The sequence below is a fragment of the Oncorhynchus masou genome, chromosome 29 (assembly GCF_036934945.1).
Source record: "Oncorhynchus masou masou isolate Uvic2021 chromosome 29, UVic_Omas_1.1, whole genome shotgun sequence".
Lineage (NCBI taxonomy): Eukaryota > Metazoa > Chordata > Actinopteri > Salmoniformes > Salmonidae > Oncorhynchus > Oncorhynchus masou.
Genome location: NC_088240.1, coordinates 20,103,779 through 20,127,231, shown reverse-complemented (window position 1 = coordinate 20,127,231; position 23,453 = coordinate 20,103,779). Strand labels below are relative to the sequence as shown.

At 38.8% G+C, this 23,453-nt stretch overlaps 1 protein-coding gene across 1 annotated transcript in view; it reads right to left on the bottom strand.

Moving 5' to 3' along the window:
* Positions 1-22,906, bottom strand: part of LOC135519145 (F-box-like/WD repeat-containing protein TBL1X) — a 78,170-nt gene extending 55,264 nt beyond the window's left edge. The window contains exon 1 of the mRNA XM_064944220.1: positions 22,563-22,906. The gene's annotated coding sequence lies outside the window, so the exon portion shown is untranslated. The remainder of the gene's footprint in view (positions 1-22,562) is intronic.
* Positions 22,907-23,453: the final 547 nt, after the last annotated feature.

Genomic DNA, 23,453 nt, shown 5'->3' with positions numbered 1-23,453 from the left:
CATGCAACTGGTATGATGTAGTCGTTGAGCGGCTTCACTGCAAGTATATTGTATGTTTCGGATATTTGATTAAAAAATTAAAAGATGAATCATTTTCCAACAATATATCAATCCATTGTCTGTCTGTACACAGTATATTATGCAAAATATGGTATGAAATATGAAGGTGAGACTGGAACAATACTTTTAGAATTCAGAGAAAACAATCTTCAAAATCCTGAAACTGTAGGTGCAACCAGTTTGTGTGAAATGCCCTTAAGCACTGCAATAATCAACTATTAATCAATTATTTTGTATCAAAGCCCAATGTATCTGTTGACGAGTAAAGTGAACTGAAGTTGTGAACTTTGCCTTCAAACTGAAGGCAAAGCAGACAAATAGAGTGAGCTACCAAAGTATTGGGACAGTGACTCATTTGTTGTTGTTTTGGCTCTGTACTCCAGCACTTTAGATTTTAAATTATACAATGCATATAAGGTTAAAGGGCAGACTGTCAGCTTCAATTTGAGGGTATTTTCATCCATATTGGGTGAACTGTATAGAAATTACAGCACTTTCTGTACATAGTCCCCCCCCCCCCATTTTAGGGGACCAAAATTATTGGGACAAATTAACTTACGTGAATGGTGAATAATAATAATAATAATAATGAGTGTATATCAGGTGACAGGAAGCCTAGTGGTTAGTGTTGGGCCAACAACCCGAAAGGTTGCTAGATCGAATCCCCGAGCTGACAAGGTAAACATCTGTTGTTCTGTCCCTGAACAGGGAAATTAACCCACTGTTCCAAGGCCATCATTTTAAATAAGAGTTTGTTCTTAACTGACTTGCTTAGTTAAACAAAGATAAAATAAAAATACCCCCAAGACATGTTAACCTCTCACCATTACAATAACAGGGGAGGTTAGCATATTTCATTCAAGACTATCTGTAATTATGGTAGCATCTACAATAATATAAAACTGTTTAGAAAAATATTATATTTTTATTTAAAATAAAAGTGACTCCAAAATGATAGAATACATTATTAACCATTAATTTCTATTTGGCACAAAATAATCTGAATCACGACCAAAACAAACAGCAAATGCATCCAACAAGTTGTAGTCACAAGCTTGATGTAATCATTGCATGCTAGGAATATGAGACCAAATACTAAACTTTTGACTACTTCAATGCATATAAGTGAATTTGTCGCAGTACTTTTGGTCCCCTAAAATGGGGGTTGGGGGGGCTGTAATTTCTAAACGGTTCACCCGATATGGATGAAAATACCCTGAAATTAAAGCTGAAAGTCCAAAGTGATGGAGAACAGAAACAACAACGAAAATGTGTCAATGTCCCAATACTTCTGGAGCTCATTGTATGTGGTATATCACATTCTGTATTCAAGACCATGTAGACAACAATACATCGTAAAATGCTTCCTCTTCATGTTGGCAGCTCCAATCATTTACCTCTCCAAAAACAGCCAGTTATCCATCATAAAGAACCTTGTGGTCCCCCAAGAGGTTAAGAATTCCTCAGATTAACAATACATTTGAACTTGATCCTAGAACTGACCTTTAGGAAGCTGGTGTTGAACTGGACAAGAGGGACAAACTTCTTCCCAGATCAGAATCAGAGTAGAGCCAGTTAGTAAGAAATGCAGGCCTCTAACCTCCATACCACACCGCACAGAGCTGAACTGACTCTAAAGAGTTCCCTTTTGGTAGCATTGCAACAACCGGCGCAAAATAGAGACAGAATAGTATTGTCCCAATTACCACTGGGCTCTGTGCCAGCCGTGACGAATATGTTACTCAACATGAATAATGCAAGTCTTCACCTTGGAGTAACAGTGTTGCTTCCGTCCCTCTCCTCGCCAACCTAGGCTTGAACCAGGAACCCAACAACTGCCTCCCATGATACATCGTTACCTATTGCTCCACAAAAGCAGTGGTCCTTGCAGAGCATGGGAAACAACTACTTCAAGGTCTCAGAGCAAGTGACGTCACCGATTGAAACGTTACTAGCGTGCACCGCTAACTAGCCAGCCATTTCACACCGATTACACTGGGATATTCTTTCACATGGACTCTCTGGCTTTATTGCACCACACAGCAGACATGCAGCGCTCAAATTAAATATCCCCTGATATTGGCTGAGTGTGAATGTTCACATGAATTTTCCGCCAACAATCAGAGATGGTGCTATGATTTGGAGCTGGTGTGAAGATCAATCTCACGCTGAGACACATTCTCCTTGTGTGGATTCACACTAACGTTCCATGAATACATCAATCACACCACCACGTTATTGAATGAGAGGCATCGCTTGAGTCAGTATCATATGAAACCAAAAACACAATGAATAATCTGATCAATAATTTATTAAACATTTTAAAAAATTACGAAAAACACCAAAGCTGGAAGCAGGTCCCATTTTCCCTAGCTACCCCTTTGTGTCAGTCTGGGTGGGCTGCAAGACATCCCTACACACCACTTCTCTTTGGCAGGGCTGGAAGGGAACGGGGGGCACTAATCCATATATCAGATGGGCACATGACGGCATCATCCATTACAGAGCTTCCTGGGCATCTAGGCTTATACACTCCTCCCACTTCTGACACAAATGCTAACCTTGGCATTTGCTTTGTGCTGTGGCAACTAGCAAGAGCACTTTAACGCCGTGATCTGTTGAGTGATATAGGTACAGTGAGGACAAATTGAGTTGGTGGATTGAGAACATTGGTGATATTGACACTGTCTGTAGAGCAATTCCACAGTAACAGAGTGATGCTTCGACTCAGACGTACTACTATAAAATGTATGCCAAACAAAAACCACTGATTGCAAAGTTAAACAGGTCAGATTCAAAGTTTGGTGACAGAATGACAGCACAAACCGTCATTCTGTTACCAAATTTTGCATCTGCACTTTTCTTATTTAGGTATGTGTTTTTGTAAAATGTTCTGTGGAAATTGCTAAAAGTAGAGTCCTTGTGCATAGATTTCTATGGTTTGTTTACCTTTACAATCATTCATTTTTGTTTAACATACATTTTAAAGTGACAATCTTAGTCTCTGCATCACTCGTGGAATTGCCCTGTACAGTTCGCTTCCACATCAAACACATAGTCTATGCTAGGCGATATAGCGTGTATACCGGGGTATTTTCAAATACTGATGGTATGATTTTCAATACCCTAAAAAAAATGTAGAAGGTCAATATAGCTATAAGAAATCTAAGATGTGTCAAATGAATTATATCCAGCTCAGGGTTCCAGCTTTGCATTTGGTTTGTTAACTTGTTAGGTAAGGGGCTAAATGTTAATATCAAGCTTCTTTTTTACAGCAGAGAGATTCTAGCCTGAGTACCAGTCTATTTAGCTAACATTTAACTGTTTGCCCTACCTGGTCATTGCCGAGGAGACTGACCTTTATGACATCTTCAAATATAAATATTCTTTCATTAATGAGCTTGAGAACAGAGGAGTTTATGCTGATTTCGATTAACCTCACAACTATCCTCCAATCACAACAATTATCCAAATACTGGATCTATCACCTTTTTTTTCTCTCCACAGAACACGTTGGTATCGGGTTGCTAACCTTTTTTTTTGTCCAGACGAAACCAGTCTATCAAATGTTGCTAGCTCATGTCAAAATCCTCAAACTAAATACTACAAGACTTGAGACATTTATTCCCCTCCTGGATCAAGATCCCTGTTGCCTAAATTGTTTTTGTTTTCTAAATAGCGCCCCTTGTGTGCACTTCCGGAATTACTGTATATGCCGTTAAGGTAGAGAAAAGGTATGACGGTATGAAAATCTGGATACCGACAAACCCCTACTCTATGCCACAAATGCTATCAGTTAAATATCATAATTCGGATATCAGTTATGATATCATTGGAAGAACATATCTGCCTAATGTAATCTTTCGGTACACATTATAATCTACATCATAGTGTAGTGCCATTCATCAAACCCATTTCAAATACATTATTTGTCTTGCTCCAAATTATTTTCCTTGTTTGGGGCATGCATTCACAATGGTCCCAAGCAATTGCACACATCAGGTTGAATGTCCACGTAAGTACAAACACTTATTGCAGAAGGTAATATGGCTCAACCAAAATGATCTCAGGACTCAAGCCAAAACAGTGTTGCTGTCATGTAAGCATTTCTTGAGCGTTCCATTTAAAATGTCCTTTTTTGCTACATTCTCAATTTTCCACAAAACACATCCAGTCTTTCCAGCGCAGGCATGGATTAGTTGCTCTAGGATGAAGTTGTCTTTAAACGTTGATCTATGGTCTGATCTTTTTCCCTCCTCTCTAACTGTGAGGTTAGGGGAAGGGGAAGGGGAAGGGTCAACTGATGGTACATAAGCACTCTGTAGCACTACAGAAATGGCTGCTGCTTATTGTAAATTCTTACCGTAAAAATATAAACTGCTTAACTAGTCTCCTAGATCTACAGACAGTACAGAAGTCTTCATGATAAAGTCTCCACGGATAAGGTCACGACGACGACGGGGGGGGGGGTGTAATTACAGAGAAAAATAAATCAGTTGCAAATGCTGATTTTTGCTGGATAATCTGGCCTAAAAATAGATGTGGATGGTTTGTGTTTGGAACTCAAGGACAAAACAGTGTGCTCTCCCAGACTAGAGAAGTCTATTAACATCTACTTATTGGATACAGAGAGGAAAGAAAAAACAACCATGCCCATACACTGCAGGGAAAACGCACAAAACCCTAGCAAATTACAGTACACATGTATATTTTCTTCTATACATAAGTTTATAATCATCAACCACAACAAATAGTATTCAATATGAAGATAAGTGAAGCGTAAAATAACATTTTTAAAATCATGACATCGGCTTCAAGAAGACAACATGCTATCAAAATACCCTGAGACAGTAAAGCGAAGAGAAACTCTACCGCCAGGCATTTATGTGTATAGGTTTTGAAGGGCATTGATGTAGAAAAACAGGACACACAAAAAAAGAGGTTTACAAAAACACAGGGAGGCACATTCCACCCTAACATGCTGAGGAGGACCCCATTTTCTCCTGTGCAGTCACCTCCTGACAGATGTGCAAATATGACCTGGAAACAGCAGCCATTTTCTCTTGAACTACTCTTCTGAGTAAAACCTGCCATTGGTTAGACTGACCATTGGGGGAAGGGAGAGAGAGGGTGAAGGAGGGAGGGAAATGGGGAGGATAACTAATGATACCACAATCAGGTAGCCACAACAACTATTTGTGTATTATTGTCTGCCTTTCTCAAGGACTCGCTCAAACGACAGGTGGTGTGTGGTGGGAGGGGAACTGTTGAACGGTAGCACTACCGTATCTAGGGGAAACCATTTCTTCCACGGCTGCCTTGCCTGCCTGGATAGAGGTGATTGACTGACAACCGTTTGAAGATTACACTGTGTTTCTGTAGTTTTAATATTGAAGGGTTACATTGGTTGTCAAATCCAACAGGATGTAGTAGGTCTACATCAGGGAGTCATTTCTTGACTACTACAGTGAATAGCAATATCAAAGCATTATTGCAGCTAGCAGCTTTTCAGCCACTGATCCGGTGACTAACTTTGCCCCCAGTTCTTCTCCGTCCTACAACACATCACACAGGACCAGATAGAATCCATGTACACGGCTCACTTGAACGTTCATGCATATTGATATATCAGTAAATATATCGGAATCAGACCCGATGTCTAGTTTAACCCTGATGTTTAAAAAAACTATGTCAAAGCTACCGAGCATACCTACACTACCGTTCAAAAGTTTGGGGTCACTTAGAAATGTCCTTGTTTTTGAAAGAAAAGCTATTTTTTTGTCCATTAAAATATCAAATTGATCAGAAATAGAGTGTAGACATTGTTAATGTGGTATATGACTGTTGTATATGACTATTGCAGCTGGAAACGGCTGATTTTGAATGGATTATCTACATAAGCGTACAGAGGTCCATTATCAGCAACGATCACTCCTGTGTTCCAATGACACGTTGTGTTAGCCAATCCAAGTTTATCATTTTAAATGGCTAATTGATCATTAGAAAAACCTTTTGCAATTATGTTAGCACAGCTGAAAATTGTGGTTCTAATTAAAGAAGCAATAAAACTAGCCTTCTTTAGACTAGTTGAGTATCTGGAGCATCAGCATTTGTGGGTTCGATTACAGGCTCAAAATGGCCAAAAACAAAGATCTTTCTTCTGAAACTCGTCAGTCTATTCTTGTTGTGAGAAATGAAGGCTATTCCATGCCAAGAACCTGAAGATCTCGTACAATGCTGTGTACTACTCCCTTCACAGAACAGTGCAAACTGGTTCTAACCAGAATAGAAAGAGTGGGAGGCCCCAGTGCACAACTGAGCAAGAGGACAAGTACATTAGAGTGTCTAGTCTGAGAGACAGACACCTCCGAAGTACTCAACTGGCAGCTTCATTAAATAGTACCCGCAAAACACCAGTCTCAACGTCAACAGTGAAGAGGCGACTCCGGGATGCTGGCCTTCTAGGCAGAGTTCCTCTGTCCAATGTCTGTGTTCTTTTGCCCATCTTAATATTATCTTTTTATTAGCCAATCTGAGATATGGAATATGGAATAGCATTAATTTCTCAGAACAAGAATAGACTGACGAGTTCCAGTTCTTTGCATCTGGCCATTCTTAGTCTGTAATCGAACCCACAAATGCTGATGCTCAAGATACTCAACTAGTCTAAAGAAGGCCAGTTTTATTGCTTCTGTAATCAGAACAACAGGTTTTAGCTGTGCTAACATAATTGCAAACGTGTTTTCTAATGATCAATTAGCCTTTTAAAATGATAAACTTGGATTAGCTAACACAATGTGCCATTGGAACACAGGAGAGATGGTTGCTGATAATGGGCTTCTGTACGTCTATGAAGATATTCCATTAAAAAAAACTTCAATTTCCAGCTACAATAGTAATTTACAACATTAACAATGTCTACACTGTATTTCTGATCAATTTGATATTATTTTAATGTACACATTTTTTTTTGCTTTTCTTTCAAAAACAATGACATTCCTAAATGACTCCAAACTTTTGAACGGTAGAGTATATAACGTAGGTACATGACGTAATAACGGCACGTAAAATATTGCGCTGCACGTGCAACACAGCATTCCAAACCTAGCCCACACAACGTCTGCTGTGTGGATCGAGCAGTCAACAAGTCGAGCAGTCATTTGAATGGGTAAGAAATTTTCAGCGGGACAACTCAAAGGCGAAATCCATTACAGCCAAAATAATGGAATTCATTGCCCTTGGCAATCAACCGTTCTTTGTTGTGGGTGATGTTGGCTTTTCCCGACTGGTAGAGCACCGGTACACTACCAATTGCGCTATTTTTAAAATGTTGCCCTACCGAAGTTACACAGTAATAGAGTCAATGCTATTAGCTTCACGACATCCAAACAACGTTCCATAGTATGTGTCTTTGCGTGTCAAAAAAGATACAGTAGCACTGTCAAAGCTGTACAAAAAAAGTTCCACTATTGTGCCTAATCCTTATTGTGGCTAGCTTCACATAGATGTGTCCGACCACCATTAATCAGATAAGAACTGTCTTATAAATTAGGGTTATTTTAGATGATGACGCCTAGCTATATAGTTAGCTAGCTAACTATAGCTACTGAAATAGATTATGTCGTGTTATTTGATGTGTATTTTTTTTGACACGCAAAGACCCAAACGGCGTTCCATAGAAATCCTGGTTGGGAATGAAACGACTGACCAAATGAACAACCAAACAGCACAGCAAGTGAGGGAAAGAAATAGGATTTGATTATGTTTTACTGGTAATGGGGACATACGTAAATGTCAAAAATAATTTTTGGTCAGTGTGGTGCGTGTGTGTAAAACCTTTATTTAACTAGCTATTTACAATGACAGCCCGGACAATGCTGGGAAAATTGTGCGCCGCCCTATGGGACTCCCAATCACGGCCGGATGTGATACCGCCTGGATTCGAACCAGGGACTGTAGTGACACCTCTTGCACTGAGATGCAGTGCCTTAGACCGCTGCGTCGGTGTGTGTTAAATATTTAACTGTACTAGAATGCTTAAAAGGCAGCAAAAAAAATGTATATTGTTTTTTTGGAAAGGAAAATATTGGATATCGGTATCGGCCAAAAGTGGCATATAGGTGCATCACTAATATCGACCATTGACATCAATGCAGCATGTATGCTAAACATGGAGTTTGGCCTACATTTTTATTATCATTATATAATAAAAAATATTACTTGACAAAATGGCAAATAACATGGGAGCCAGTTGTCTCAAGTGTTATGTACATTGTTGCCAGCCAATCAGATGGATGGACACATCTACTGCCATATCCTGGAGTCATCTATAACCTTTATTCTAGGGTTCACTGGAGAATACATGGGATAGAGACAGATACTGCTTTCACATAGGATTTACAGTATTTTGTCTGTAAGAAAAAAACATTCTTGCCTGCATATGCCTTTTATACATTCCCTGTGCATGCTGGCGAAGAGTGGTAGTAGTGGTGTGCAGATGTGGGTGGGCTTCTATTTTAATAAATTAATGGAATATATACGATTAAAAGAAATCCATTATTAATTTGTTTAGGCAGGTACTAAGAATCATTATAAGACTAATAAACAATGGCATATGTTGAGTTTAATTACGTTACGTCCAAATGAATGAAATCAATAGTTCATTAAACAGACAAGACACACACACACACACACACATTTTCTGAAGTAAGAATATATGGTAATATAACAGAATAAAATACAAATAATATTTTTCCCGCCCAACTTGTGTCACAGGATTGTGTAGAACAGCTGTCCTATAAAAAGGTGATATTTTGAAACAGAGCCCAAGCCCATGCTTTTTTGATCCGCGTTTCATCTCTTTCTTACCCTCACTCCACTTCATTAGGGAGTAGACGTAGTGTCTTACATTGAGAGTATCTTCATGACACAGATAGAAAACTATAGAAATCCTGTTTTCAAAGCATATGTCTTGTGTTAGTATTTCACAACCTCCATGGGTTTTTGGAGTGACCTATACACGATCGAGCAAAACAAGAGCCGACACTTGATTTAGGCTAAATTATTGCATGCTAAATGTCTCTGATCAGTCATAGATGAAAAAAACAAACAAATTAGTTATACCACCTCCACTTATTTGCCCAGCCAGAAACAAAATATAATAAAATGGCTTACAGACAGCGATTCAGTGAAACAAGTCCGTAAAGTCACAGGCTATTGATCGGGAGTAGGCCTAGGCTACTAAGCGACTGAAGAGCAAAATAATCCACACGTTAAACTCCATAACATGCTGGCAAAATATTGTAATAAATGAGCCAACTCGACAAGATGATCATGAACAACACTCACCTCAACTTAGCTAACATTTCCCCAGCCTAATAATAGCCTAACCAATATCCAAACAGAGATTCAGTGAAAACAATAATCTGACAATTGATTTATCAAGACGAGTCCCCATGCTTGTCTCAACGCTGCGCGGTGGCACTGTCTCAATCAAATGATCTAGTTGACCACACGTGGGTAGGCTATTTCTTCAAATTTATTACGATGATTGGATGACTTTGGGACTTTCAGTAAGCGACAATTTGATACAAGCCTTCAATTGCATTAGCCTACTTTACTCCATTATTTCATCATTCAGTGATATTTATTCCCACAGTAAATCTTTATGGACCCACCCTGTTGTGGTTAAGAAACTAAGGCATGCTTAGCGGTGGGCTATGTGAAGAGATGGGGGAAGATACATGCCTCCCAAAGTTTAGAACTGTCAGGAGGATGGTTAACTGGTACTGCCTAGCAACCATCAAGAGTTTAAGAGCGTATTACGTGCCAATACCAGCTCAGCATTATGGCTATGTTTCATACTCACCCATATGATACCCTGATGAAGACAGCTTGGCTGTCAAACCGTTGGTAATTACATTTCTGCATCTGAGCTCCTAGAGTGTGCGGCTCTCTTTTATTTTCAAGTTTTCTACTCCGCTAGCCAGCACCTCGCCTAAATAGGTGTGCGTTTCTTTTTCTTCCGAGATCATACTCACCCATAGGCAGAAATCAAACTAAATTATTACTAGGTCGTTAGGCGGAAATAAAGGTTTGGGATTTGATTGTTACGGGTTTGGTTTTTCCATTTATTTATTTAATCAGGCAAGTCAGTTAAGAACACATTTTTTTCAATGATGGCCTAGGAACAGTGGGTTAACTGTTCTTTTCAGGAGCAGAATGACAGATTTGTACCTTGTCAGCTCAGGGACTTGATCTCAACCTTTCAGTTGCTAGTCCAATGCTCTAACCACTAGGCTACGCTGCCGCCCCATGTTTTCAGGTTGGGGTTAAGCACATATAGCTCGTTAGCACACCAATTGGTGTCACCTTGTTAGACAGTTTGTGTTACACCTTTGCTGGTTGACATCTTGTTAGTGGGAATGTGTAAGAGTAGCTGGCCCAGTGCTCCAGTTGTCTTGATGCAGAGGGTTAACACCATTAGTTGGCACTCCCTATTTTTGATTTCTAGACAAACAAATCCTTTATCTAATTACGTTTTGCTCCACCTTTTTGATTTGCTTCCTGTCTATGTTTGGTGAGGGTTTTTCTTTTGTTTGCCTTTTCTTGGGACAATTTAGTGTGCGCCTTTTAGGTCCCAGTTGTTGTTGCTAGTCAATATTCAGTGGACACCCTAATGACACGGAACCCAAAACGGCTGCGCCATCGTGCATAAATGTATTTTGTCCCCCACACCAAACGCGATCACCACACACAGGATAAAATATCAAAACAAACTCTGAACCAATTATATTAATTTGGGGACAGGTCAAAAAGCATTGAACATTTATGGCAATTTAGCTAGTTAGCTTGCATTTGCTAGTTAATTTGTCCTATTTAGCTAGCTTGCTGTGACTAGCTAATTTGTCCTGGGATATAAACATTGAGTTGTTATTTTACCTGAAATGCACAAGGTCCTCTACTCTGACAATTAATCCAAACATGAAACGGTCAACCAAATCGTTTCTAGTCATCTCTCTTCCAGGTTTTTATTCTCTTGACTTCTCTTGACTATATTGCGATTGGCAACTTTCATAAATTAGGTGCATTACCGCCACTGACCGACTGACTCGTCTTTCAGTCACCCACGTGGGTATAACCAATGAGGAGATGGCACGTGGGTACCTGCTTCTATAAACCAATGAGGAGATGGGAGAGGCAGGACTTGCAGTACGATCTGCATCAGAAATAGAACTGACTTCTATTTTAGCCCTTGGCAATGCAGATGCTCGTTGGCGCACGCGAGCAGTGTGGGTGCAATAATTGAATAATATAGATTTCTAAATTTATTTTGCAACACTCGCGCACGTGATGCATTTTGGTTGTGGTCAGTGACTCTTTGTTAGTTCCCCTTCTGTTTGAGCAAAATGTAGTTAGTTAATTCACTATATTGGGGAACAAAGCAAGCCATGCGTCTTTTATTCAGACTTTGTAAAAAAACTTTTTTTTTTGCTGAAGACAAAGTAGAACCCAATATTTCTTAGACCCTTCAAGTTAAAGATTGAATGTATGATGGCTTGGCTATATAATGACAGCCAACCATACCATCCAGGCTACTGTATATCACAAGCTTCAACTATTGCATAGCATGTAAATCCATGCATGCAGATATGACAACAGAAGAAATTAGCAAATAGCCATGCAGTGATTCATGTCCCCAAACGTTCAAAAGTGAAGGAGAGGTCCGACCGAACCAGTGAGGGCCTATTGTTCTACAGTACATGTTTCCATGATTCTGGTGATCCGTTTCACAATTCCTGACATTTAATCCTAGCAAAAATTCCCTGTTTTAGGACCACCACTTAATTTTAAGAAAAATAATAGTAGAGAAAATTATTTATTTCAGCTTTTATTTATTTATCACATTCCTAAGGGGGTCAGAAGTTTACAAACACTCAATTAGTATTTGGTAGCATTGCCATTAAATTGTTTAATAACTTGGGTCAAACGTTTTGGGTAGCCTTATACAAGCTTCCCACAATAAATTGGGTGAATCTTGGCCCATTCCTCCTGACAGGAAATTGCTCCCAAGGATGAACCAGATTTGTGGAGGTCTACAATTTTCTTTCTGAGGTCTTGGCTGATTTCTTTTGATTTTCCCATGATGTCAAGCAAAGAGGCACTGAGTTTGAAGGTGGGCCTTGAAATACATCCACAGGTACACCTCCAATTGACTCAAATGATGTCAATTAGCCTATCAGAAGCTTCAAAAGCCATGACATAATTTTCTGTGTTTAAAGGCACAGTCAACTTAGTGTATGTACAATTCTGACCCACTGGAATTGTGATACAGTGAATTACAAGTGAAATAAACAATTGTCTGTAAACAATTGTTGGAAAAATTACTTTTGTCATGTATAAAGTAGATGTCCTAACCGATTTGCCAAAACTATAGTTTGTTAACAAGAGTAGTTGAAAAACGAGATTTAATGACTCCAACCAACGTGTATGTAAACTTCCGACTTCAAGTGTGTGTGTGTGTGTGTGTGTGTGTGTGTGTGTGTGTGTGTGTGTGTGTGTGTGTGTGTGTGTGTGTGTGTGTGTGTGTGTGTGTGTGTGTGTGTGTGTGTGTGTGTGTGTGTGTGTGTGTGTGTGTGTGTGTGTGTGTGATATACCGACCAAGCCTAATACAAGCAAAAGTCTGCATTACTTGTCACAGTGTTAGTCAATCTCGTAGAACCTTCAGACCGTGGTATTACTATGAGAGTGTATAGGTGAGTGTTTCAAATTACAAACGGTAGGAAATGGCAGAGATAAAGGCTAACCAAGGTAGACATGAAACTTTCAATGGATCCTACACATTGGTTTGGTATCCATTCCAGAGCTGTGTTCTAAGAGCCAATATTCAAGGACAGGGTTATCTTGGAAACCAGAACAGCGAGAGGCCATGGTCAAGGCTGCACACCAGACTAGGCAGATGGCCCATACAAACATAATGAGAACAGCAGAATTCTTTACAACTACCACCATTAATTATTATCTTCAGTGTTATTTTCCTTTAACTGCCGTGACCGTATGTCCCATTTCTAGAAAACAATATACTGTTTAGACTTTGGTTAACAATACGATAAAATCACAATACTTACATGCTGACTGCGTGTGTGCGCATGTTGATTTTGTCTATCCCCACCAGACGTGATCATGACACGCAGATAAAAATTCCAAAACTAACTGTGAATCAATTTATTTTAATTTTGGGACAAGTCAAAACATACATGAAACATTCTTGGACATTTAGCTAGCTAGCTTGTCCCGAGAGATGAACATTCTTGGACATTTAGCTAGCTAGCTTGTCCCGAGAGATGAACATTCTTGGACATTTAGCTAGCTAGGTTGTCCCAAGAGATGAACATTCTTGGACATTTAGCTAGCTAGCTTGTCCCGAGAGATGAACATTCTTGGACATTTAGCTAGCTAGCTTGTCCCGAGAGATGAACATTCTTGGACATTTAGCTAGCTAGCTTGTCCCGAGAGATGAACAGTCTTGGACATTTAGCTAGCTAGCTTGTCCCGAGAGATGAACATTCTTGGACATTTAGCTAGCTAGGTTGTCCCAAGAGATGAACATTCTTGGACATTTAGCTAGCTAGCTTGTCCCGAGAGATTAACATTTGGGTTGTTATTTGACCTGACATGCATATGGTCCTTTAAGTTCGTTCTTTGTAGAAATTTAAACCCGGAGTCATACAAAACGTGTGTTTCTCTACTCCGACAATTAATAAACAGATATAAAGGGAAATGTTGTTTGTTTTTAAGTTAATTATCTGCTATTAATCTCATCTCGTTTGTCTTTCAAGCATCCACGTGGGTTTGTATCTTCCTGATTTCCAATACAGAGGGGACTTGCAGCGCAGCGCGTTGAGTGATTCAAATAGAACCATGTTCTATTTTAGCACTTGGCTACGCAGATGCTTATTCACGCAAGCTGTGTGGGTGAAATTACAGAACACATGTAAGTCTACACAACGCAGCCGGTGTGGTTTGCGTGTTGGGTGCTGACACAATATGCATTGCAATTCTCATAATTCTATATGTATTACCCTATACTGGGTCGTTACACCTCAGAAAGCACAAGAAAGAGGATTTCGACACACACCATCTCATGTAGAGGTCGACGGATTAATTGGAATGGACACAGATTTGGCCGATTTTTTTAATATATATTTTTTTACACCTTTATTTAACTAGGCAAGTCAGTTAAGAACACATTCTTATTTTCAATGACAGCCTAGGAACGGTGGGTTAACTGCCTCGTTCAGGGGCAGAACGACAGATTTTTACCTTGTTAGCTCGGGTGATTCAATCTTGCAACCGTACAGTTAACTAGTCCAACGCTTTAACCACCTGATTACATTACACTCCACGAGGAGCCTGCCTGTTACATGAATGCAGTAGAAGCCAAGGTAAGTTGCTAGCTAGCATTAAACTTATCTTATAAAAGACAAACAATCATAATCATTAGTTAACTACACAGGGTTGATAACATTACTACTTTTTCTAGCGTGTCCTGAGTTGCATATAATCGATGCAGTGCCCATTCGCGAAAAAGGACTGTCTTTGCTCCAACGTGTACCTAACCATAAACATCAATGCCTTTCTTAAAATCAATACAGCGGGCAATATTAACCAGGTAAAATTGTGTCACTTCTCTTGCATTCATTGCACGCAATCAGTCAGTGTATATACAACAGTTTGGGCCGCCTAATTTGCAGGAATTTTACGTAATTATGACATAACATTGAAGGTTGTGCAATGTAACAGGAATATTTAGACTTATGGATGCCACCCGTTAAGATAAAATACGGAACGGTTCCGTATTTCACTGAAAGAATAAACGTCTTGTTTCGAGATGATAGTGTCCGGATTCAACCATATTAATGACCTTCTGTGTGTTATTATGTTATAACTAAGTCTATGATCAGCAGCAGGCTGATAAGCATTCATTCAAACAGCACTGTCGTGTGTTTTGCCAGCAGCTCTTCACAAGCACAGCGCTTTTTATGACTTCAAGCCTATCAAATCCCGAGATTAGGCTGGTGTAACCGATGTGAAATGGCTAGCTAGTTAGCGGGGTGCGTGCTAATAGCGTTTCAAACATCACTCGCTCTGAGACTTGGAGTAGTTATTCCCCTTGCTCGGCATGGGTAACACTGCTTCGGGTGTGGCTGTTGTCGATGTGTTCCTGGTTCGAGCCCAGGTAGCGGCGAGGAGAGGGATGGAAGTTATACTGTTACACTGGCAATACTGAAGTGCCTATAAGAACATCCAACAGTCAAAGGTTAATGAAATACAAATCATATAGAGAGAAATAGTCCTTTATTCCTATAATAACTACCACCTAAAACGTCTTACCTGGGAATATTGAAGACTCGTGTTAAAGGGAACCACCAGCTTTCATATGTTCTCATATTCTGAGCAAGGAACTTAAACGTTAGCTTTCTTACATGGCACATATTACACTTTTACTTTCTTCTCCCACACTTTGTTTTTGCATTATTTAAACCAAATTGAACATGTGTCATTATTTATTTGAGGCTAAATAGATTTTATAGGTGTATTATATTAAGTTAAAATAAGTGTTAATTCAGTATTGTTATAATTCTCAATATTACAAATATATATATATTTTTAAATTGTCCGATTAATCGGTAACAGCTTTTTTGTTCTTCCAATAATCAGTATCCAACAATCAGTATCTCAGGTTGTTCTGAAATCGTTTCAATAAATATAGTACCCAACTTCCGATTTGAACCAAACTTCTTCATTCCACTGAGCAAGATGAGGAATCCCCCCCAAAAGGTCAAAAACCACCCACAGCACCTCCACATCCCATACCAAAACCTGGTACTTTCACACTACTTTATGGTAAATAATGCAAGTGAATTCAATTACTAATTTCTCAACAGTGGCAAAAAAACTAATCACCAGATTCACCGGGAATACATTACATAACATGGAAAAACAATACTACAAGCCAAGGCTTCATACCACTTGTCAAACTTAGAGAACTGATACTGTATACTAGTTGTTGGGGTGCGATTGTCTTGGGGAAGTGGGGGATTCCTCATGTCTTACTCATTGGTAGGAAAAGGTTTGGTCTAAATCAGATGTTGGGTACTATATGTATTGGATATTATCTGAATCCTATATATTTACATGGCCAATTTGGGTGAAAATAATTAGCATAATTTCTCAGAGAAAATACATTTTCAACAAAATGTTTCAAGAATGTCCATCAAACCTGTGCATGAGAAAATGAGTCAGTCATGAAATAAAAGTGCTGAAAACACATTAGTTCACTATTAAAAAATAATAGTGAGGCCAAGCTATAAGATGAAAAACACAGGCATTTTGGCACAGGTAAAGCTGACTAGCGCTAGCAAAAAATACAAATATATATATATATATATATTAGAGGTCAACCGATTATGATCGGCTGATTTTTGATATTTTTCATTTGTAATAATGACAATTACAACAATAACACTTATTTTAACTTAATATAAAACATCAATAAAATCAATTTAGCCTCAAATAAATAATGAAACATGTTCAATTTGGTTTAAATAATGCAAAAACAAAGTGTTGGAGAAGAAAGTAATATGTGCCATATATGAATATGTGCCATGTAAAATATGTGCCATGTAAAAAAGCTAACATTTAAGTTCCTTGCTCAGAACATGAGAACATATGAAAGTTGGTGGTTCCTTTTAACATGAGACTTCAATATTCCAAGGTAAGAGGTTTTAGGTTGCAGTTAATATAGTATTTATTGGACTATTTCTCTCTATACCATTTGTATTTCATATACCTTTGACAATTGGATGTTCTTACATTTACATTTACATTTAAGTCATTTAGCAGACGCTCTTATCCAGAGCGACTTACAAATTTTATAGGCACTATAGTATTGCCAGTGTAACAGTATAGCTTCCGTCCCCCTCCTCGTCCCTACCTGGGCTCGAACCAGGAACACTTCGACAACAGCTACACTCGAAGCATTGTTACCCAACGCTCCACAAAAGCCGCGGCCCTTGCAGCGCAAGGGGAATAACTACTCCAAAAGCGAGTGACGCTTGAAACAATATTAGCGCACACCCAGCTAACTAGCTAGCCATTTCACATTGGTTACACCAGCCATTAGGCTGACAAGCTTAAAGTCATAAACAGCGCTGTGCTTGTGAAGAGCTGCTGGCAAAACACACAAAAGTGCTGTTTGAATGAATGATTACGGGCCTGCTGCTGCTCAGTCAGACTGCTCTTTCAAATCAGACTTAATTATAACATAATGACACACAGAAATACAAGCCTTTGTTCATTAATATGATCGAATCCGGAAACTATCATTTCGAAAACAAAACATTTATTATTTCAGTGAAATACGGAACCGTTCGGTATTTTATCTTAACGGCTGGCATCCCTAAGTCTAAATAGTCTTGTTACATTGCACAACCTTCAATGTATGTCATAATTACATAAAATTCTGGCAAATTAGTTCGCAATGAGCCAGGCAGCCCAAACTTGCATATATCCTGACTTTGCGTGCAATGAATGCAAGAGAAATTACACAATTTCACCTAGTTAATATTGCCTGCTAAACTGGATTAGTAGTTATAACTAGTGATTATGATTGATTGTTTTATAAGATAAGTTTAATGCTAGCTAGCAATTTACCTTGGCTTCTACTGCATTCGCGTAACAGGCAGATTACTCGTGGAGTGCAATGGTTAGAGCGTTGGACTAGTTAACTGTGTGGTTGCAAGATTGAAACCCCTGAGCTGACAAGGTGAAAATCTGTCGTTTTGCCCCTGAACAAGGCAGTTAACCCACAGTTCCTAGGCAGTCATTGAAAATAAGAATTTGTTCTTAACTGACTTGCCTAGTTAAATAAAAGGTATAAAAAAATATATTAAAACATTAAAATAAATAAATAAATAATCGGAAATCGGCGCCCCAAAATACTGATTTCCGATTGTTATGAAAACTTGAAATCGGCCCTAATTAATCGGCCATTCCGATTAATCGGTCGACCTCGAATATATATATATATATATATATATATTCTTTTAACAAATTGATAATTGGAGTCAAATGAATATTGTCCAAAAATAACATTGTGATATGCAACTGTATCGATTGTTTTCCCCACTAGTGTTAACCATGCCGAACAGCTGACTTACAGTAGGCTAATGATTTAATGGTAAGTATTCACATCAAACTAATTATTCTCAAGGAAAAAATACAGCAACAGAACTAAAGAGAAGGGATTCAGGTTTTCTTTGTCACACTAGAAAAAACCTCACAACTCATTGGGGACAATACAATGTCACACAAATTCCTTTCTGATGTTGTATCATGGGTTCACAGTAAATGCTCCCCCAATACACTGTGATATTGTGAAATCATACATGGAAAAAATTGGCAGGTCATCAGATAAATCTACCAAATTTTTTACAATTTTTTTTTTTTTTACAACTTTCAATAAACAGTAGGCCTATGGGTTTAAAGCTTAATGTGTATTCCCCTGTGTATTCCCCTGTACTCTCGCTATCCTTTTTATGACACATCACAAACCTGACACATATATGACACCACTATCTCCTGGGTTACACAATTCATAGGATAGCTTATTGGATATGTCTCAATTACTTTTGTGCTTTACCAGGAGCAGAATGGAGTCTGTCTGGAATCTATAGCAATCATTACAGTTTAGGTCTGAGAATAGAGATTGATTCGCAGCTGCAGCGAGCAGTTGCCGTAACAACATGTACATTGAGGTTTTTGTTGTGGCCTCCGGTACACTCTCGACAGGCCTGCAACTTGTCTTTACATGTATGGCATACACATAAACAAAGTCATGAGGGTTGAGCCAGACACAACAACAAACACAACCATCCCAGATCCCAAATAAATGGATGTAATCTTGAACAAGGCTGTAATGCCATCAATGGGTGTTATTTCTCAGTAAAATATTGGCATGCCAACTGGCTGGTGGCCCATGCGAACCGTAAGCCCCTCTTGCCTGCCATGCCTCCTCCCATGTTCTATTAGAAAGAAATATTGCTGCATAAATATGCAGAGTTTGAGAGTGGTTGTCACATGGGGTTTCTGTATCTGGGGCTAACTTCAGGTACTGCTGGTGAATGGGAATTGAAGCACTGCTGTGAACAAATGGGAGTTCCACACAAAATGCCCTCTATTTGAAAGATCTCATCTCTTGCACAAAGGGGTAACTTTCATAAATGTATCTAAATAACAAAATGTATAACCAAAGGAAACAACAAACTACTGACTGAAGGAGAGCGTCTAAATGGCCATTAGCCTACAGTGGAACATTGGAGAATGGTAGGGTTGTGTTATTGGTTCATGGAAGGAAATAGGTTACCTTTTCTGTTTTACGCTACTTTCTTTCTTCAGGCAATTAATGTTTTTGTTGTATGTAAAACATGTCTAATTGAAAAATGAAAACTAATATTTAAAAAAGACTACAACTGAGGGCAAAAAGTCCATCTGAAAGAGCGGTAGATAGCATAGCGGTTAGAGCATTGGTTCTACAACCAAACCAGTGGACAAGGTAAAAAAAGAAAAGAAAAATGTAATAATAAAAATTAGCCGATGTGCCCTTAACCCTAATTTGCTCCAGGGGTGCCGTACTACTATGGCTATGGGTAGGCAACCCTGTTCCTGGAGTGCCTAAGGTACTGCAGGATTAAGTTAAATTCCATCTAGGCTGGCCCTAAACAAGGGGTGAACTCAGTTCGCTTGAACATTTGCTACATTGCTGAATGTTTTTTACTGAATGACACGTTTTCCCAAAACATTCTTGAATGGACATTGATCTATGTTTACTCCATTCATTGGGCGTGCCAGTGTGTGGCTTGACGCAATGAGTGACATATTTAAAAGGCAGCGGTGCATTCTGAACCCACAACCCAGTCCTTCCCCATTTTTCAACTGGTCGTTTAGTACAGTACCACTTCCATTCAATTACGTTTTAATGTACTGAAAGCAGCCCTGACCAACTGATCTAATTGATCAGTTCCGTGATTGTCTAAATCCAACACACCTGGTCTTCCAGGTCAGTTAAATCAAAAACATAGTGCCTGCGGCACTCCATGTCCAGGGTTGCCTGCTGTAAAACAACACATTTCACTACAGATATCCAGTGTATGTGACCAAATTATTTTAAGTTGGCTATTGTATAAGTCATTCTAGTCACTTTAGCAACAACCATCCAGGCATTTCTAACCTGAACACACAACGTCACCACTCACCACTAAAGCCAAAGGCCAAATCAGATCACTGAACCAATTGACATACCATGGCCAACAATATTATTCATCTAGGCCCTCTAGAAAGCTGAGACATTCAAGTGTAAAAAATCTGGGTCTTCTGAAACCCTGCTCATCGGGAGAAAAACAACTATATAATCTCCCAGAACATAATGTTCACTGAGACATAACCAATTCAAAATCTTGACAATATCATTGCAGGATTTCCCAAACTCGGTCCTTGGGACACTAAGGGATACATGTTTGGGTTTTTTCCCTAGCTCTACACAGCTGACTCAAATAATCAACTAATCATTAAGCGTTGACGAAACGTGCACGCACCCCTTAGCGTCCCGAGGACCGAGCTCGGGAAACGCTGCATTAAGGCTTTGCGTTGCTATTAACCATCGATACTGCTCCATCTCCAAAATGGGGTCAAGGTTCACAGTCATAGCTTACTAATGACTTTCTACATTACCACTCTCTAATAGCTTGTAGATTTCCACAAATGGAAAAGCCTTGTCATCCAGGAGCAGCAATTAAGTTATAATAAACCCCCATTGTTCTTTTAATAGATGGCACTAAACCAGTTGTTCTTATGAGTCATTTGGTTTCACTCTACAACCAAACCAGTGGAGACAGGCAAGACAAGCTCCAGTTTTTGTTGGTATTCTAGGCCTTTATTAGTTCAGATTCCTTGGTAATGGAGGATCATCATAAGAGTTAGAATACAATAATTCCAGTCTCACTGTACTGATAAACTCTTGCCATACGTTGAAGAATGTTGTTTTTTGTTGTCAAGTTTTATATGACTGCACATTATCCCATAAAATGTAAATGGGAGGATGGAAATAACTTTATGTTAACATAGAGCCTAAATAGTCTTTACAGCGCTGTGTTCTGTGTCTAACGTAAGGACCTAGATACCATCAGATCAACAGGTGATCGAGGTGGTGCCATCCCACTGGGCACAGACATCAGTTAAATGTCTATTTTGTATTTACATTTGGTTGAGTTGTCAACTAACGTGAATTCAACCATGATATTGGATTTAGGGTAAAAGTTGGGTGAAAAAAAGTACTTTTTGCAGCAGGTGGTAGCCTAGTGGTTAAAGCATTGGGCCAGTAACTGAACGTTTGCTGGATCAAATCCTGAACTTACAAGGTAAAAAATCTGTCGTTCTGCCTCTCAACAAGGCAGTTAACCCACTGTACCCCGGTAGGCTGTCATTGTAAATAAGAATTTATTCTTAACTGACTTGCCTCGTTAAATAAAGGAACATTTTTAACAATTCCAAGCTGATTAAACGTGGAATTATTAAAAAACATTTATGGTGTGGAAATGACGTTGAGTCAACCAGTTTTTGCCCAGTGGGATAGGCCTAGGCTACATTCCATGTGATGATGCCTCTTCCAAACCTCAAACCTCCCAGTGACCTATCCACAAGCTTCGCCAATACCACTCAGTATATCCATTCTCGAAAGACTCCTCTAATTTCATGTGTAAATATAAGGAAATACACAAACGCTAAAATCTAATGCCCAATTAGCATTTGAACTAATGTATTGAATGGGCTGGAGGGTGAGTGTTGCTTTTTGACGTGGGCTAAATGTCACCATTTTGACTTATACTGTAAAAAGAAGTAACCCTGGCAGCAGGTTAAGCTACTATGAAGCCAATGTCTGTCTGACTTGTGGTGCAGTTGACTCTACTTCCCCTCCCCCACTCGTGCGCTTCCGAACTATCAGCATGAGCAATACCTTTTAAATGTGGCCAATATTACATTTTATAATTACGTTTGAGTATGTTAAATTGCATCACACGTTTTCTTTTTCATTTACTCTTTAGTCTAAAAATCAGGATTATAACTCAGCAGGGAAACACAATAACTGCCACCAGAAGTTACTACATTTGATGTATTGCAGCTCCTCAAAATGTTTCATTTATGTCAAAATATACAATAATTAAAGTACTATGTTAAAATAAAAAGAAACGTTTATTTTAGACTACTAACAATTAAAAAATCTAAATGTTCCTTTGGAAGACATTTCTACACATGTAGTGTGATACAGTAAACGTGTCATAATAAACAGTGTTACTCAGTTCAGCAAGTATTAACATGCAACAATGTATAATTCATGGAAATACAATGTTACTATTAATGAAACTTGAACAAAAGTTCTAACTTACCTTTCTCAGAGAGTGAGCTCGTGGTGTTGCCGCCACCTCTTCCACTTCCACAAGGAGAGCCTGCAACTCAATAAGCAAGGGACGACTTTCCTCCCATTTTGCTTATCATACAAGTTCTGTCCACCGCTGCTATCTCTAACTGCGTTCCGAAGGTAACAGAGATGGTCTAAAATATATATTCCTGGCAAATGATTGTGTGGCATGTAAAGTTTAAAGAAGCGCGAGGTCTAAAGCTGGGGATGTATGCAATTGAGTTTTCAGCGTTTCTGAAAATAGAACGTCAAGAGACAGCAGCAAGCGCTCATCGGCATAGAGAAAGAGGGCTGAGAGATAGATAGAGACTGTCGTGACCTACAATGAAAAAATCAGCACCTGACCTTGATCCTGCTTATTCAAAACATAAAAATCATTCCAGTAGCCTAAATGTTAACGAAATACCATTATGTTATTTTGTCTACATGCCATGTTCTTTATAGATAAAAAATGAGAATTTATAGTCAATTCTAATGCATGTGAATGGCATTGTTTGACCTCTCTTCAATGATTTCCTCTATTGTGCCATTTAAAAAGTATGGTTATTAGCTGTTATTGCCTCAAGGTAATTTCTTGTACATAATTGCATGTACATGTAGGCTACATGTGGTCTCAGAACATGGCCACTGCAAACTTCAACCAAAGAGCATTGTAGCTATAGTCATGTATTGTCTTTGGTAGCCTACTTGTAATTTTTACATTGCATTTTGCCATTTTAAAAGACAAATATACATTAAGTGATGATAACAATGATTATTGATTAATGTAATTGCAACCCCTACAAAACATATTGTGTGGTATTATTTTAAAGTAGGCCTATGTATTACTTTATATGGTAAAATATTATTGTTTGATTAA